Consider the following 15,852-nt stretch of genomic DNA (forward strand, 5'->3'; position numbering starts at 1 on the left):
TCTTCATTTGTAAAATAGAAATACTGATTTTTTCTCAGTAACATGCTGAGGACTAAATGAAACAGTATTCAAGAATCCCTTAGCATATGCCCTCACATATAGTGGGTGTTTGATAAAAAGTGTTTTTTATTATAAAGGAGAGCTCTGGTGAGTTAAATGTGCATGTGTGCTTGGTAACCGATATGACAGTTTTCGAGGTAGGTACAGTGGCAGAACTCTCTTCCTCTGAAAATAAGAAAAGGAAGCCTTGATGTAACCTAAGGAAGCAAAATATCTGAACCTAGAGCAAGGAGAGAACTGGTGGCTGGGAGGAAAGGAGCATCAGAGGTGTCTTAGCTAGAGTTCTTCTGAAAGCAGACCTTGAGACAAGGAATGGATGCATATTAGTTATCCCTAGAAATGATGAGGAAATGGAGAGGATGAAGCAGGGTTGAGGGAAAAGCCAAATAATGTGCATGAGGGGATATAAGATCCTGCTATTGAAGATGGGACCTCTGAGAAGCATGCTAAGCGCCTCTCAGAACTGCCTGTCTAAAAGACAGGAAGCTGGAACTTTTTTCCACAGACTTCTGCCTCCCATTGGCTGTGAGCTGCCCTTGAGGGTGTTAACTCCCTCACGTTTCCACGCTAAGCTTGAGGAAGCATCCAGCATGCTTCTGCAGTTCTGGAGAAGGCTCTGAGGCAGAAACTGGGAAGACTCAAAAAATGTTCTGGTGGCCTGGGCTTGTGAGGAGCTGTCCACTGAAGCTATAATTGAAATTAGAAGGGGCCTTAGGAGGATAGGAAACAGGGCTCCAAACTTTTCTGCTACAAATAGTCTTTCGGACAGACCATAAAAAGCATCAAGACAGTGAGAAATTGTTATGGACTGAATGTTTGCATCCCCCCAAAATTCGTATGTTGAAATACTAACCCCCGATGTGAGGATATTAAGAGGTAGAACTTTTGGGAGGTGATTGTATCCTGAGGGTGGCATCCTCACGAATGGGATTATTAGTGCCTTTATTAGGGACTGAAGAGACCAGAATTCTCCACCTTCTAAAATGCAAAGACACAGGAAGAAGATGGCCCCTTGCCAGCCTGCAAGCGGGTTGTCACCAAAATCTGGCAATGCTGGCGCTCTGATCTCAGACCCCCAGCCTCCAGAACTGTGAGAAATAAATGTCTGTTGTTTATAAACCACACAGTCTATGGAAGTTTGTCACAGCAGCCTGAACTACGACAGAAATGATACTAGCAAAAATAAATGCTGGCCCCAAAGATAAATCAGATATCTCATTTTCTGGAAGTTTTAGCTTCGTTTTTTTAATTTATTATTAATTTTTATTGGAATATAGTTGCTTTACAATGTTGTGTTAGTTTCTTGCTGTACAGCAAAGTGAAGCAGTTATACATATATCCATGCTGTTTTAGATTTCCTTCCCATTTAGGTCACCACAGAGCACTGAGTAAACTTCCCGCCTGGCTATTTTCATGGCAACTACGTCACGGTGAACAAAGTTAAATGAAATAAAAGTGCATTGAGGGCTTCCCTGGTGGCACAGTGGTTGAGAGTCCGCCTGCCGATGCAGGGGACACGGGTTCGTGCCCCGGTCCGGGAAGATCCCACATGCCGCGGAGCGGCTGAGCCCGTAAGCCATGGCCGCTGAGCCTGCGCGTCCGGAGCCTGTGCTCCGCAGCGGGAGAGGCCACAACAGTGAGAGGCCCGCGTACCGCAAAAAAAAAAAGTGCATTGAATCTTTCCCTTCCCAGAAGATGCTACCAGGATCAGAATTACCAGAGTTTCAAACTTGGTCATATATACATATTTACATACATATGTGTCACCCAGAAATAAAAACAGAGGATAATAAAATAAAGCCTAACCTTTTTTGTTTTCTTTGTCCTTGGTCGTTTCACTTGCTCATAGGCGGTTGTGTGCAGAGGCCTTGCGCCCGGCGCTTCTGACCATTGTTCCTAGAGCAAAATGGCCGCACTGGACGCCTCAGCTCAAGATTGTGTGCAGACGCGGAGCCCAACACTCAATTCAAGATGGCGGCAGAGGGCCGTGCGAAGAGACGCTGCGCCCGGCACTGCCATCTGGAGCGTGAGCGGCACAGCTGCGCGCCCCGGGAGAACTCAACCCCCTCCCCTCCCGCTGATGAGAAGCCTGTAAAGCAGCCCCACCCACGACCTGATAGGGAAAGCCTGAGGCTCTAGAGCGGGAGCTCACGCCTCTCCATTCTCTGATCCAAGAATAAAGCTTTCCTTTGCTTCTGAACCAAACTTAGTCTCATTCTATTGGCTTGTTTGACACCAGGCAGAAGGATCTAGATGGGCACCAACTTGGGAGGGTCAGTAACGTAAGTACGTGTATATGCAGTCACAATCCTACCACAAAAGAAAAGACGTGGCTTCGCAAAAATGTCCCCACTGCATCATTCAGTTCTCTGTAGAGCTGATCAATGTAGGTAAGCCAGACTCCTCAGCCACCTTCTCTGAAGTCTCCATGATATTAGTCAGACATTTGAAATGACTATATGCTCGAAATGACAAGTCACAGCTTGCCCTAGGAAAATGACAGGGGATATTAAACTCAGCATTGATGAGTTTAAAAGTCCTGTGGTTTCTATTTAAAGGGGCAAGTTTGTTGCCCTATTCTGATAGTGAAAGGTAAAATGATTTATAAATGACATTTTATATTTTATAAATAATTAAATTGTCTATTCAATGCATGGTTGCAATGTCTGTCTAATCAGAGTGCCATCTAGGGTTGCCAAATAAAATGCAAAGAGTGATGGGACCTATTTATGCTGAAAAATGATTCACTGTTCATCAGAAATTCAAATTTAACTAGGAATTCTTTAATTTTATTTGCTAAACCTGGTAACTCTATTGCCACCTTCAAACAAGTACAAAGAAAGAGCTGCACCTTTAAACAAGACAGTAAATGTTCCGGAATGTTATGCTAAAGGTCCTAGGACTTTTCAGTGGCAGCATTTTCTTTTCTGCTTTTTTTTTTAACATCTTTATTGGAGTATAATTGCTTTACAATGGTGTGTTAGTTTCTGCTTTATAACAAACTGAATCAGCTATACATATACACATATCCCCATATCTCCTCCCTCTTGCATCTCCCTCCCACCCTCCCTATCCCACCCCTCTAGGTGGTCACAAAGTACTGAGCTGATCTCCCTGTGCTATGTGGCTGCTTCCCACTAGCTATCTATTTTACATTTGGTAGTATATATAAATCCATGACACTCTCTGGCTTCGTCCCAGTTTACCCTTCCCCCTCCCCGTGTCCTCAAGTACATTCTCTACATCAGTGGCAGCATTTTGATAAATTGACATGTGTATTAACTCAAACAATTTACATATTGTTTCCTTGGGTACATTTCCAAAAACTTTTCAAAGCATTTCAATAATTTATTTTGTCAGAACATGGCAATTTGTATATTGAAAAAAACACCATGTTGGTGTTAGGAAAACTCATTTCAAATAGTTCCAAATGAGCTCTCAAAGACTCCTATTTACTTGTTAAGAGTCAAATATGCATACTCTAAAATGTTTTCTTTGGATTCACCTAAATATTCTCTCATAAATAAAATTTAAATCAACTTGTAATTCAGCAGTTCTGCAGAATTCTTTGATGAAGAGAAACACCCAAGAACCACATGCAGAGTCACTTCATTTTAGTTGCAAGATTCTTGTTCCAGCTCACCTTCCAAAACAATTTCAGTGAAGTAGAAATGTTCTGACAATCCCCGCTTAGAATGGCAAATAATCCCTGCCTTTTCATTCATTCACTCATTACCTCTCTAAAAAGAAAATGTGCAGTTACCAGAATTTTATACAATTAGTGCTCCAAGAGTGTTTTAAATGCAAACCTATAAGAGGAAAGTAAAAACAAATCAAAGTTAATTGTGACTGGCTGGAACAAAATACTTACATCAATATAAGGATGGCTCATCTGCTCATCATTTACCCATTACCTGGGAGATGAACACCTCCTGCTGTGCCTGATTTTTGATACAAATTTACCATTGCCTGCCTTCTCCAGACACATGCTAAGGAAACCCAGCCCTTCTCTGACTCTCTCTCTCATTATCCTTTTTGTACTTAATAACCTATGCACTTATTCACTTTTGTTTTTTTTTTTTCTTGCTGTGTGTTCTTCTTTGCAAGGGGAGCCATGCACACAGGAAAACTAGAGAGTTGAAAAACTTTCCAAAAAAGCTCAGGGTCTTCCTTGCAAAGCAGACAGGAGACCCCACATCTGCCTCTGAATTACTGACTTCTTTCAACCTGTCTCCACATTGACTATTGTGATTTTCATAAACTCTGAAAAGTATAATGTGACTCCTTTTGTAAGGCATCTTTTGGGGAAAAAAAATGTGTTGTTGTTAAGGTATTGGACTAAATGAAGAGAAATAAAGCCCTCTTATTTGAAAGTTAGTGAACGTCTTTAATGGAAGGGCAGCCTTAAAACTCAACATACAGTGTCCAGAACAGCAGTTGGCTGCTGGAAACTCTGGCTTTTGAAGGACATGCATGTTCCTAGCTCTCATCAATAAAGGCTAACGTTTTAGAATAAAGACAAACTCATTCCTAACCCTCTGCTGCCTTTCTGCGAATGGCCTTCACCATAGCCGAGTATCCAAAAAATGGAATATAAGATGTATCCGCCATCGAAAGTTAATACGTATCTGAATTAAATACACACACCAAATTTAAATGTCTGGATAGGATGCTTATGTTGATAGATTAACTTTTTTCTTCAGACAATTATCCAAATGAAAATCTTGCAACTATATGTTATTATTTTTTATTATTAATGATTTCCAGTGGGTGAGGGGAGACAAAAATGCTTCTGAACTAATTTTTTAAATTCTATTTGACAATTAAATGGATCAGCATATATTTACCGTCAATTATTTTTTTTTTAGCTTTCTAGCTATTTTTGTTTACTTGTTTATATGGATTACCTAATAGAAAAGTATAGAGATGACCACATGTGGATAGCAAATCATGGACTGAAACTACGTTATTTTTTAGCCAAATACACCCAAATAGGCTAAATATGCAAAGGTTAGAAGTACAGTTCTACTTTAAAATTGGAGTATAAATAAAAAATGTAAAAACCTAGGAGCACCCTGATACAGTAGGGGGAAAATAGCGCAAAGGATGACTAGAAAATTGTGATGGTATACAAAAGGGAAAAGAATAAGATTCAACTGATAGCCAGCTCTAGCCTTTCAAATGACTGTTGGCACGCGTTCCACCTACCACTTCCTCAATGCATCCTTTTATTATGTTTTTAGGAAAGAACATTCATGACCAATAACAATGTTATAATGATAGTAAGTGTAGGACTTAAGATATGTTTTTTAAAAAGCACCTTTAACCAACATTAAAAAGTCACCAAGGGGGGGGGGAGGTAGTTACCTAACTCTACGTTTTATTTAGTGACGGTTCCACTTTTTCACTCACTGCCTGCAAATCAGCATTTTTAGTGGACAAAGGGCTCAGCAGCGGCCTTATGATTGCTTCTTTTCAAATGGTAATGGCTATCCTAACTCCTCTGCCAGGTTTTTCTTACCAGAGCACAAATTGCAGTTTACAAGGCTCTGAAGGGAAAAAAATCTTAGCTGAATATCTTTTTTTTTTTATTCGACAAACTGACATGTAAATTACCCTTTAAGTGCTCCACTCTAGGGCTCTGATCATCTCCTAATTGTCACAGTCAATTGTAGCCAACAGTCTCTTCAATCCCAAGCGCTTTGACAACAAGCACAAGGATCAAAGCAGAATCAGCTCCCTTCAATATCCTTCTGTTTAGGATGCTACAAAATGCCTGAAAAAGAAAGGTGTAAGGGCATTGCTGTAGAGGAAACTGAGAGTAGCAAGTATTAACAATAGTCATTTTCTCCATCTCTAAAATTATGCTGTAAAAGATGCCGTGATCCTTAATCACGTGTGTAGAACAAATATGTAAACCTCCCGGGCAATTAATATGCTGCTCTTAAGATTATACTAATATTCGAGCTTTACAAACAACACCGTCTCTGTGGCTTAGAAAAGCTATGACACAGATATGGGAGAGCAATCATTTCACCGCAGCTGCAGCACAAAAAACTATTATCAAACATATTCTACATTTGAGCATAAATTCCAAAACATAATTCTTATTACTCAGTTTGGTGTCAGGATTCACAGCTCCCCCAAACTAAATAAATAGCCCATTGAAAATTCTAGAGTTTCTTTTACTTAACCTAGAAATATCCAATTGAAAATGTGCCCCCAAATAAATAAAAAATGTGACATAAAAACTAATTTCAGAAGAATACTGTTTCCCTTAGTAGGGGTAAATCTGTCTTATTGCTTTACTGGGAACAAACTAATTAAAAGTCATTACATGATCTACAAACATGAGTTCTAAATAAGATGTACTTACCAGGATCATCACTTAACAAAATACGACAATTCTTTCTAACTAGTTATCATACATCACTAACTTTCTTAAAAGATTATTAATGCTTTTCTCAAAAGATAAAAAAATTCATCCTATCAGCTATAACAATATAAATAATTTCATGGAAAGAGAAACTCTAATAATAAAATAATAAATCTGTATAAAATAACCACTTTAAAAATAACCTGAAGGTTGTCAGGAAAAAACGACAAATGGAAAGAAATCAAAGGTGCATGTGTAGAGGGAGTCCTCTACAGCTTGTCTCGTTGTACCCAGGCATTACACACATACAGCATGTAAGGTCACACAGTGATTGACAGTCTTCCTATGCTCAAGAAAAGAAATGAAGAAAAGACTCAGCAAGTACCCCAGGTTTTCGCTCAGCCACTTTACTCAAATCCCCCTGTAGGGGTTTCCCATCCTCCCCTCAATTTCACCTTGAATTCTCAGGTTTGATTGAAGAGCTTCACAGAAGGGTCTATTACAGATTGAGGAATGATCCATTTCACATCTGAAGCTCCAAAGAGCTACTTGTGAGGAGTCTTTGAGTGCATTTATCTCACACGTGAAGCTTTCTGCAAAATCAATATGGGTATTTTTCAGTTTGACAAGTCAACATGAAATATCACATAATAATAGAAAAACAGAGTTGTACATTTAAACACACCCAATACAGTTATCTATGAGAAAGCTTATAGTTATTACTCATGTATATCCTTGAGTATGCCTAATCTAAATTCATCCTGATAGCTGGGCTAAAGTGCACAGGAAGAGAAACTGACTGGTCACCATATTTCTGGCTCCTCTGTCTTAATTAATCCAGGTTTTGCAGTGAGGGAAGAGAATGAGCAGGAATCATGACCTTTGTGTCCAATCTGAGAGTGATATGAGAAGAGCGAAGAAAATAACCAGACGTAAAAAAGAGGAAGGAAGCAGAACAAAGGAGAACTTTGTAAAGGACTTTAAACTTAACTAATTGGCAATAACTAGGCAAAATGGTCACCCAAAGTACAGCAACCAAGTCTCAAATCCCCACCACCACTGTAGCAACACTAGGAGGATAACTGACATATTTGTGTTTGGGTCTGGCAATCTTTGGGTGAATCCCAGATCTTTTATCACCTGCATAAGCTTGAGGAACATGATTTAACTTCTCTAAATCTCTGGGGTTTTTTTAATCTCAAAATGGGATTAGTCAGAAGATTTACCTTATAAGGTTTTGTAAAGGTTAAACAAGATGATACATACAGCACCTGGCACATGGAAAACATTCAACTGTTGGTAAATACTGATGAAATTATTATTGTTTCCTTAAACCTATCCACAAGGCCCCTAGGGTTCTAATCCGGTGTCATTTCTACATATCCCTGGACACTTTCCATATTGGTTAATGTCCCCAAGTTGTAGATGACAGTCTGGTCAGAGTGCACTCACCATATTAACTCTGGTGTAGGTCCTAGCAGAGGAGCGCAGCCACCCATATTCTTTTGTCTTAAAAATGGTCTTCCTCCAACCAGAAAGGGTGTCCCTATCAACGAAGAGAGAGGGAATCAGATGGGGCTTCAAGAAAGGAAAAGAACCCAGGATTAGAGACCAAATCAGCTCATCAGTACAAGCAATGAATGAGGTAAGAGATGTTAGCATATGGGTTTTTTTCGTATGCCAACGTTATAATTAATACTGGAGTTATCTCTATATACTCCACCACTGGAAAGATCTTAAAAAACTCTCGGAAGCATATTGCCACCCAGATTCAGTTAAATAGCTCACCCAAACTGCATATTCCTCTCATTCTATTTTCCTGTAGCCCATCACTACCTAAGTAGTACTAACACCATCTGTACTTGGTTATCTGTGCTTGGATCAACTAATCTGTAGATTGTTTGAAACACACTTTTAATTTTAGGTTAGCTCTCCCTACCACTCAGGATTAGCCAAGAGTAGGCAAAATATGTGAGTTGAGAGATGTAAAAATTCACGTTAACATCAAAATAAGAAAAACATCATTAAAACATTCAAAGTTTAAAAACTTACCCTATATTTCAAAGTCAAATAACTATATATAAATGACTTTGTATTTAATTAATTCAAAGAACTTATATGCAATACTGTTCATTTTTTAGGTATCCTACTGTTCTCCTCCATTATTAAAATTAAGCTATCGCTTTTATTCCAAAACCAAATTAAAATATTTTATTAAATGCTGATATAGAATTACAAGAACAAGTTGAGATAATTTCCTACTTTAAAGGATCGTTTCCTTAAAATTTTTAATTTATTTGTTTTGGACTCAAAATACATTTTTAGCAAGGGAACAAGTTTATAAATGATAATTAAATTCCCAGATTGACTCATAAAAACTTGTTTAATGTAAAACGTACCTGAAACACTCTAGAACCAAGTCTTAAGTGACTCTAGGTCATGAGGTCTATGAATTTAACCTTGTGGAGGCTAAAGGAGTATCATCAAACACAGTTTCCAAACTTTGGAACATTATCAGGCAAGAGATCTGATAGAAGATGGAACATCCATGAGTCTGAGTGATCACTATTCTCATGATCACCGTCACATCAACACCATCATCGTCATTATTATCTTGCCATATTTCACCCATCATGTTAGTACATGGTAGCTATGAAGGTAGTGATGGTAGATAGCCAATGAGATGACTTGATCTCATCATCTTGACTTTTTAAGTAAGTGGAGGAGATCTGTACCAGGGTGTCAGAACCTCACTCGTTCTTTCTTTCACTTAAACCTCTTCCATGATGTTCATTTCCCAGCCAGGACCCTGAGCATTATTTAAACACTTTCAGTTAAGTAAATGAAGGCTCTGAGATAGCAGTACCCACTAAGAACACTCATGCTTGCCTCTTGTCCATACTTTCAAGTAAGCACACAGTACCCTACAGTTTGCAATTCACCTAAATGACCTAATCACAAAACATATACATACCCCACTTCAAAACTGAACTGATCGGGGTTGGGGAGGAGGAGATGGGGAGTAGTTATTTAACGGGTCTAGAGTTTTGGTTTTGCAAGATGAAAAAGTTCTGGAACTCTGTTGGACAACAGTGTGAATGTGCTTAACACTACAGAACTGTACACTCAAAATGGTTAAGATGGGAAATTTTACCTTCTGTTTTGTAACCACAACTCAAAAAAGTTTTTAAATAAAAAAATAATGCAGAGAAATTACTTGTAAAAACTAGTGCATTAATTCAATAATCAATAAATAAATATGGAACATCTTTTAAAAACTGAATTAAGGGTAGCATGATTTTTAAGTGCCAGGCAGCCAGAATCCTAGTTTTCAGTTCTAATTTCTTTTCTATGAAAATACTGCCTGCAAAATTATCTATAAACTTTCAAATCCAAATGGACCAGCATGTGACTTGACATAGGAGAGATTGCACATAAAAATGAAGGTCAAAATTAAATAAATCAATGAAACTTGGATTATAGAATTTCACTTCTCTTCTGAAAGATTCAAACAGTGATACACAAGAAAACCACCACTCCCAGGTGCTCTGTTCTGAGGCTGTAACTACCACACATTGTTACCACTTAGAATCTCAAAATTTCTCTGAATTTTCAGTGGACCAAGCAAAAGTTAAAGCTCATGGAAACAAAAATACTTGAACCCAAACCAGACTAGTTTTCAGTGGTTTCTCTGTTTTTGTAACAGTAGTACCACAGTCTCTTACCACTCACTTTCTTCTGGGTTAGTTTTTTTACCATTTTTAAAGTTATGTTACAAAATAAAGAGTTTTCAGGATTCAGGGTCATAATGCTTTCTTAAAACAAGCTGAGCTAATTTACATTTACCCCACACAAAGGTAGGAGATGAAAGCTTCAAAAGAAGTAGAAAAAACGGAATTATAGAGTAGTGGGGGAAGTTCATGGAAACTAGTGTCTTTACTTTATAATCCCAACTTATACACACAGAATGAAATCAACCAAAAGCAAAAGTAGATGGCGACCTTTTTAAAGTGAGATCCCAGAGACAAAAACTAATGGACATGGTACACTGATTCAAACATTTATTAGAATTTTTTTCTCTGCATATGCACTCTACTCCAACAAACCACTGGATCACCTAATGGTTTGTTTTTAACATTTATTCTTGTAGTGTGTATAGTTTATTAGATTAGGGGTAGCAAAACCTTGAAGTCCAGTGTGAATTTGAGTTTTGTAATAGTACTTATAGTTTTAATAATAATAGTTACCCATGAGTAACATATCTTGGCACTTATATTATCTCTTTAGAACAACCATATGAGGTATCAATATTCTTCTGAGATATGAGGAAACTGAGGCTTTGAGAGATTAAGTAACTTGGTCAAAACCACACACTAAAGAATTCTGTGCTCTTAACCACAAAGCTCCCCTGCACCTTGAATTGTTAAGAGTGTAGCTTCATTTCAGTGTAGATTATTCTTCTACATTATCTATTACAAACTCTTATTTATCTTCTTGATAAATGAGTTCCCTCTTGCTTTGGAGATCTCCTATTGCCCATTAGTTCCTGAATAGAAACCATATCTTGGACACAGACACTTGTTTTGATTGCCTCCATGACTGAACCAAATGTGGTCATTGGCCAACAGGGTCATTGACCAGCAACAGTAGCTCCCTTTGTTCCACTGCTACCTCTCCATGTATTCACCAAACGACTGGGTTACACACCATTTCACTACAGAGAGCAGCAACCATAATGGCATGTATTTTGAAATCCACTTGAGTTCAGGACTATAATCACTAGCAATTCATGGTATACCAGAAGACCCTACTACACTTGCAAATATCATAATCGGCACCAGTGAAGAATATAAAGACCAGCCCAATGGACCGTTTTGTTTCCCTGCTTCAGATCTGGATCCCTTTTCCCCAGACATTTCTTTGCCCAGGTGAATATATCCATGCCATTTCTAGGGAGGACAGAATGGGGGCACACTCTCACAGGTTACTTAGGGCCAGCCTTAGGTTCCAAGAATAACAGTAAAGCCAGAACCGTAAGGATTCTCTAAGCCATGCCATAAAATTACATATGATTAAAATGTGGTTCCAAGTAAAATTTATTTGCCCAAAGTCATAAGCTAATGAGTGAAAAAGCAGAGACGTTATATTCCGAGTCCAGTGCACTTTCCACTTATGAGACTGTTTTAAACAAAAGGCTTACCATGTGTCAAATAAGGTACTAGATACTTTACAAACAGTATTTCACATAATCTTCACAACCTTCAGACAAAATAAATATTATGACTCTTCTTACAAATGAAAAAGATTAAATAATTTAGCTAAATTCACATTTCTAGAAAGTAGCAGCTGTAGGGATCAGCTATTAACACCTTACTTTTAATATAATGGTCAAATTCCTTAAAAAAAAAATTCCAGAAGGGATTATGACACTAGACAGTGATGGACTGATGTTGAGATCAGAGGAGGAAAAGGTATGAAATTAAGGCCTGGGGAATTTTTTAAAAAACTGAAAGGTGTTACATGAACTCACTGGTCTTTATTTTTATTTCTTTATACCCTGTTTTTTTTTTCTTAAAAGAATTTAAGTTGGTTTATTAAAAAAGCAAACAAACAAAATACAAAGAGACAAAAATGCATTCAGTACAATAAGATAAACTAAATTTAAAATAGGTGAATAAAATGAGTCTAAGGAAAAACACAGTGAAAATAAGAGAGACAAAATTCTTGCAAGGAAGTCTTACATACTTGCCGGGGGTAGGCTGTGAATTTGAACCTGAGCCTTTAGGCAGGCTACATAAAGAGGGAAACATGACCCATTACATGAATTGCAGTCTCCCTAAAACAAAGAAGAAGCCATTTGCTCAGGAGAGATGCAATTATTCCTGTTTATGAGACCATGGAGAAATTTGTCCCTGTGCCCCTCCTCTAGAAGGCTCGGTAGAGACCAAGGAACAGTTACCTCAGCAACGTGCTCCCAGCACGCAGTGCGAGGCACCGCATAGGGCTGTTTATTGCACCTTCCTTAGGGCAGCAGCATTGCACCCAGCAGAATTCAGCCAAGGCCATTTTGCGGGGACAGCATGCTAGCTGTCTCCGGGAAAGGTCAGAAGGAAGGAGAGGTTGGTGCCGAAGCAGAGGCATGCTGAACCATGCAGATGCAGGTCAGAAGTGCTGCACAGACACAGTTCTAGGGCTAACGCCCTCTATGCCTTTGCTGTAAGGCCCAGCCCATCACCACCTGGGAGGCATTTAGCCCCCTTCCACTTACCTCATCCAATCTGAATAGGATTCATGCTTCCTAACCTCTTCTGATGCAGAGGAACAGATCAAAACTTGGTGGCCTCTGCACCAGACCCAGGTCTCAAGATGCCCTGAGGGGAACGAGTGAAGCGGGCAGAGAGGACAAAGCCAGGCCAAGAGAGCCATTTTGACGGTGGTGTCCTCACAGGTTGTGCCATGTCATTGGTCAGATAGAGGCCCACTGTTCCTGAGCTTTGCAGAGGGCGCCAGGTGCCATTGGCAAACCTCTGTTAGGAGCCTTTACTCCCATTCATTTATTCACTCATTCACTGAGTCAACAAATGCTTATTAGTCATTATTATGATCTTGTGCCCAGGAAACACAGGTGGACAAGACATTCGGGGCCCCTTCCTAATGGGGCTTGTGGGTTAGCTTCTACCTAAAGATGCTTTGAATTGGGCTAACCCAGGGAAGAGCATGGAGCTGGAGAATTAATCACTAAAACTCTACATCCTGCCTTTTTTCATCAAAGGCTGTGGGAGAATTCCTTTGGAAATCTGGAGAGAGCCCTTCCCTGGGGATTAAGTAAAGACTGTGGCTTTGCAACTAGTTTCAACAGTCCATGCCTTCAGTTGCCTCATCTATCAAGAATGAAACTAATACTTGCAACAAATACTTCATAGCGTTCTGTGAAAGGAAAAAAGAGTAAGGTGCGAAAGCTAAAAACACTGTAGAAATATGACATCCAAAACGTGTGCACATTGATAAAATGAAACTTAAAGCTGTTATTACATAAGTACACCTGAGTGTCTGTCACAGCTAGAAGCATGTGTTAAGAATACAAGATACTGAAATAAAAAATGAGTAATTTATTCTATCTAAATACTAGACAACTATATTAATTAACAAAATTTAATGGCCTGCACTGAAGGACTCACTGAATTACAAATATAGCCCTTCTAGGATGTTAAAAACATAATTAAGAGCAGTCTGGAATGGAAGCACCCGGGCACTCTTATCTGTTGATGTGCAAATAGTGTGGTTATGTAAGGAATAAAACATACTTTAAAATAGTCATTTCACATTATCAGGCAAAGCTCAGAGCATGCTAAGAAATAACTCTACTTCAGAGAGAGCTGTACATTCACTGACAACTCCTCTTACTGAAACTGGAGGTGTCATCTCCCTTCCCCAACACACAAGCTATGCCAAAGGAGTATAGTCAACTAGAAAACAATGAGCATTTGTCCTGGCTGTACAGATTAAACCAATTTTAAGCATTTTAACATAAAAGCACACATCACAAGATGCACTGCACAGCATTATTTACATGAGGTCAAATTATCACCTTCTCCTCATCCAGGTTGGCTATCAAGTAGAATATACTTAAGGATTAGATCCATCGCTTTCAAAGTTATCTGTCTGCATGCCATAAAATATTTCATTGAAAGCAAGGGGCTCATTGGATACTTCACTTTATAAGGAAATATTGCTAGGCATCTATGTAATGTTCTCTTAGCACCCTTTAAAATATACCTAACCTCATACTTTTTCCCATTCAGTCTCCCAGATTTGAGGCAGCTTAAACGCTCTGCAGACCCCATGTACCATTACTTCTAGAGAGCAATTATATCAAACAGATTAAAATATACTCACGTTCCACATTAAGTAAAATCATTTTGCTGTAAAAATTTTGAAGCAATGTTTATCATTTTATTTCAAGGAATCTTTATAATTTTGTTTCTCAAGTGATACGCCAAATTTATAATCAACTATTTTCAACCCATCATCAAGCACATAAGAAGGCTTGCAGAGTGAAAATGTTTAACCTAAAAACTGTTTTCAAATGTAATGATATTGGGCTTCCCTGGTGGCGCAGTGGTTAAGAATCCGCCTGCCAATGCAGGGGACCCGGGTTCCAGCCCTGGTCCAGGAAGATCCCACATGCCATGGAGCAGCTGGGCCCATGCGCCACAACTGCTGAGCCTGCGCTCTGGAGTCCACGAGCCACAACTGCTGAAGCCCATGGGCCTAGAGCCCATGCTCTGCAGCGAGAGAGGCCACCGCAGTGAGAGGCCCACACACTGCAACAAAGAGTAGCCCTTGCTCGACGCAACTAGAGAAAGCCCACACGCAGCAATGAAGACCCAATGAAGCCAAAAATTAATTAATTAATTAATTTTTTAAAAAAAAGTGTAATGATATTTTTACGATACTCTTTTCAAAGCTGACATAACGCTGCATTTTGCTTGTATTTATTAGTCTGGATTTCGTATTTCTTGTAATTTGCAACCAATATAATTGTGATCAAGCCTTAAATATTTTCCTAGGCCCATGAAACTTGTAAGCTCTGGAGTGCCTTCAGTTCCTAATGAATGAGATGGCCCCACCCATATCAGCCCCAGATACCATCTGCACCAGAAACCTAGCACAGAAGTCCCTGGAGCCTGAGCCACCAAACCCCAACCCAAGGGTTGGGCACTGTGCAATGCTGACTGGCCTTCTCTGGTTGGCATCTGGCACTGGCCGGTCCTCTGACAAGCAGTCCACATGTGGTGGAAGGGGTACCTTCTCTGAGCACTCAGAACTCCTCAATGTCTGGTGGCTACACTTGGCTCCTTGCTTGAAGCTTTTTTTTACATCTTTCAAATAAGATCCTCTCTTGAGGTCCAGCTGAACGTTAGAAAGAATAATATATAACTGACCACATTCCCTCTCACCCACAAAAAACATAAAAGCACTCAGTGGAAAAACCCTTCAGAAATAGACAAAATGCGTACCTCTTAACATCTCCAGAATATTCCATCTTCAGAGGCTTCTTGAAGGCAACCACTGCAGCTAATAGCCCTGGCTCTCCACAAGTAGTGAATTGTGCTGGAGCCAGAAGTCTCCCAGCCCACTACTGTCAATATGACAGCTCCATATCCTTTATACTGTACTGCTTTAAAGGAAAAATGTCTGAGGAAAAAATGGAAACTGTGTAGGTAAATATGGCATATTGTTATCATTTTAAAATTCCAGGGAGATTCTTCAATATTTACAATTTTGATTTCCTTGCAGATGTTCTAAAACAATGGCACTGTTAAACCTTAAAATTAATACCTTATTATGTTTTTTATAAGCATCTCCCTAATTCCTTCTTTCTCTTTATTCATTTGATATTAGTTGAGCACCTC

At 39.1% G+C, this 15,852-nt stretch overlaps 1 long non-coding RNA gene across 2 annotated transcripts; it reads right to left on the reverse strand.

Annotated features, from left to right (window-relative positions):
- Positions 1-2,368: 2,368 nt before the first annotated feature.
- LOC114897023 lies at positions 2,369-15,569 on the reverse strand. Of its 2 annotated transcripts, none has more exons than XR_003793985.1 (6): positions 15,457-15,569; positions 7,889-7,982; positions 6,892-7,029; positions 5,677-5,836; positions 3,704-3,800; positions 2,369-2,548 (listed from the first exon to the last, which is right to left on the reverse strand). It is a non-coding gene; the product is annotated as an uncharacterized LOC114897023 (long non-coding RNA). The 2 variants fall into 2 exon arrangements; XR_003793983.1 differs by having other exon boundaries at positions 3,704-3,869.
- Between the last annotated feature and the right edge of the window lie 283 nt (positions 15,570-15,852).

The sequence above is a fragment of the Monodon monoceros genome, unplaced genomic scaffold (assembly GCF_005190385.1).
Source record: "Monodon monoceros isolate NGI ecotype Baffin Bay Population unplaced genomic scaffold, NGI_Narwhal_1 Super_Scaffold_16, whole genome shotgun sequence".
NCBI classification, from domain to species: Eukaryota; Metazoa; Chordata; class Mammalia; order Artiodactyla; family Monodontidae; genus Monodon; species Monodon monoceros.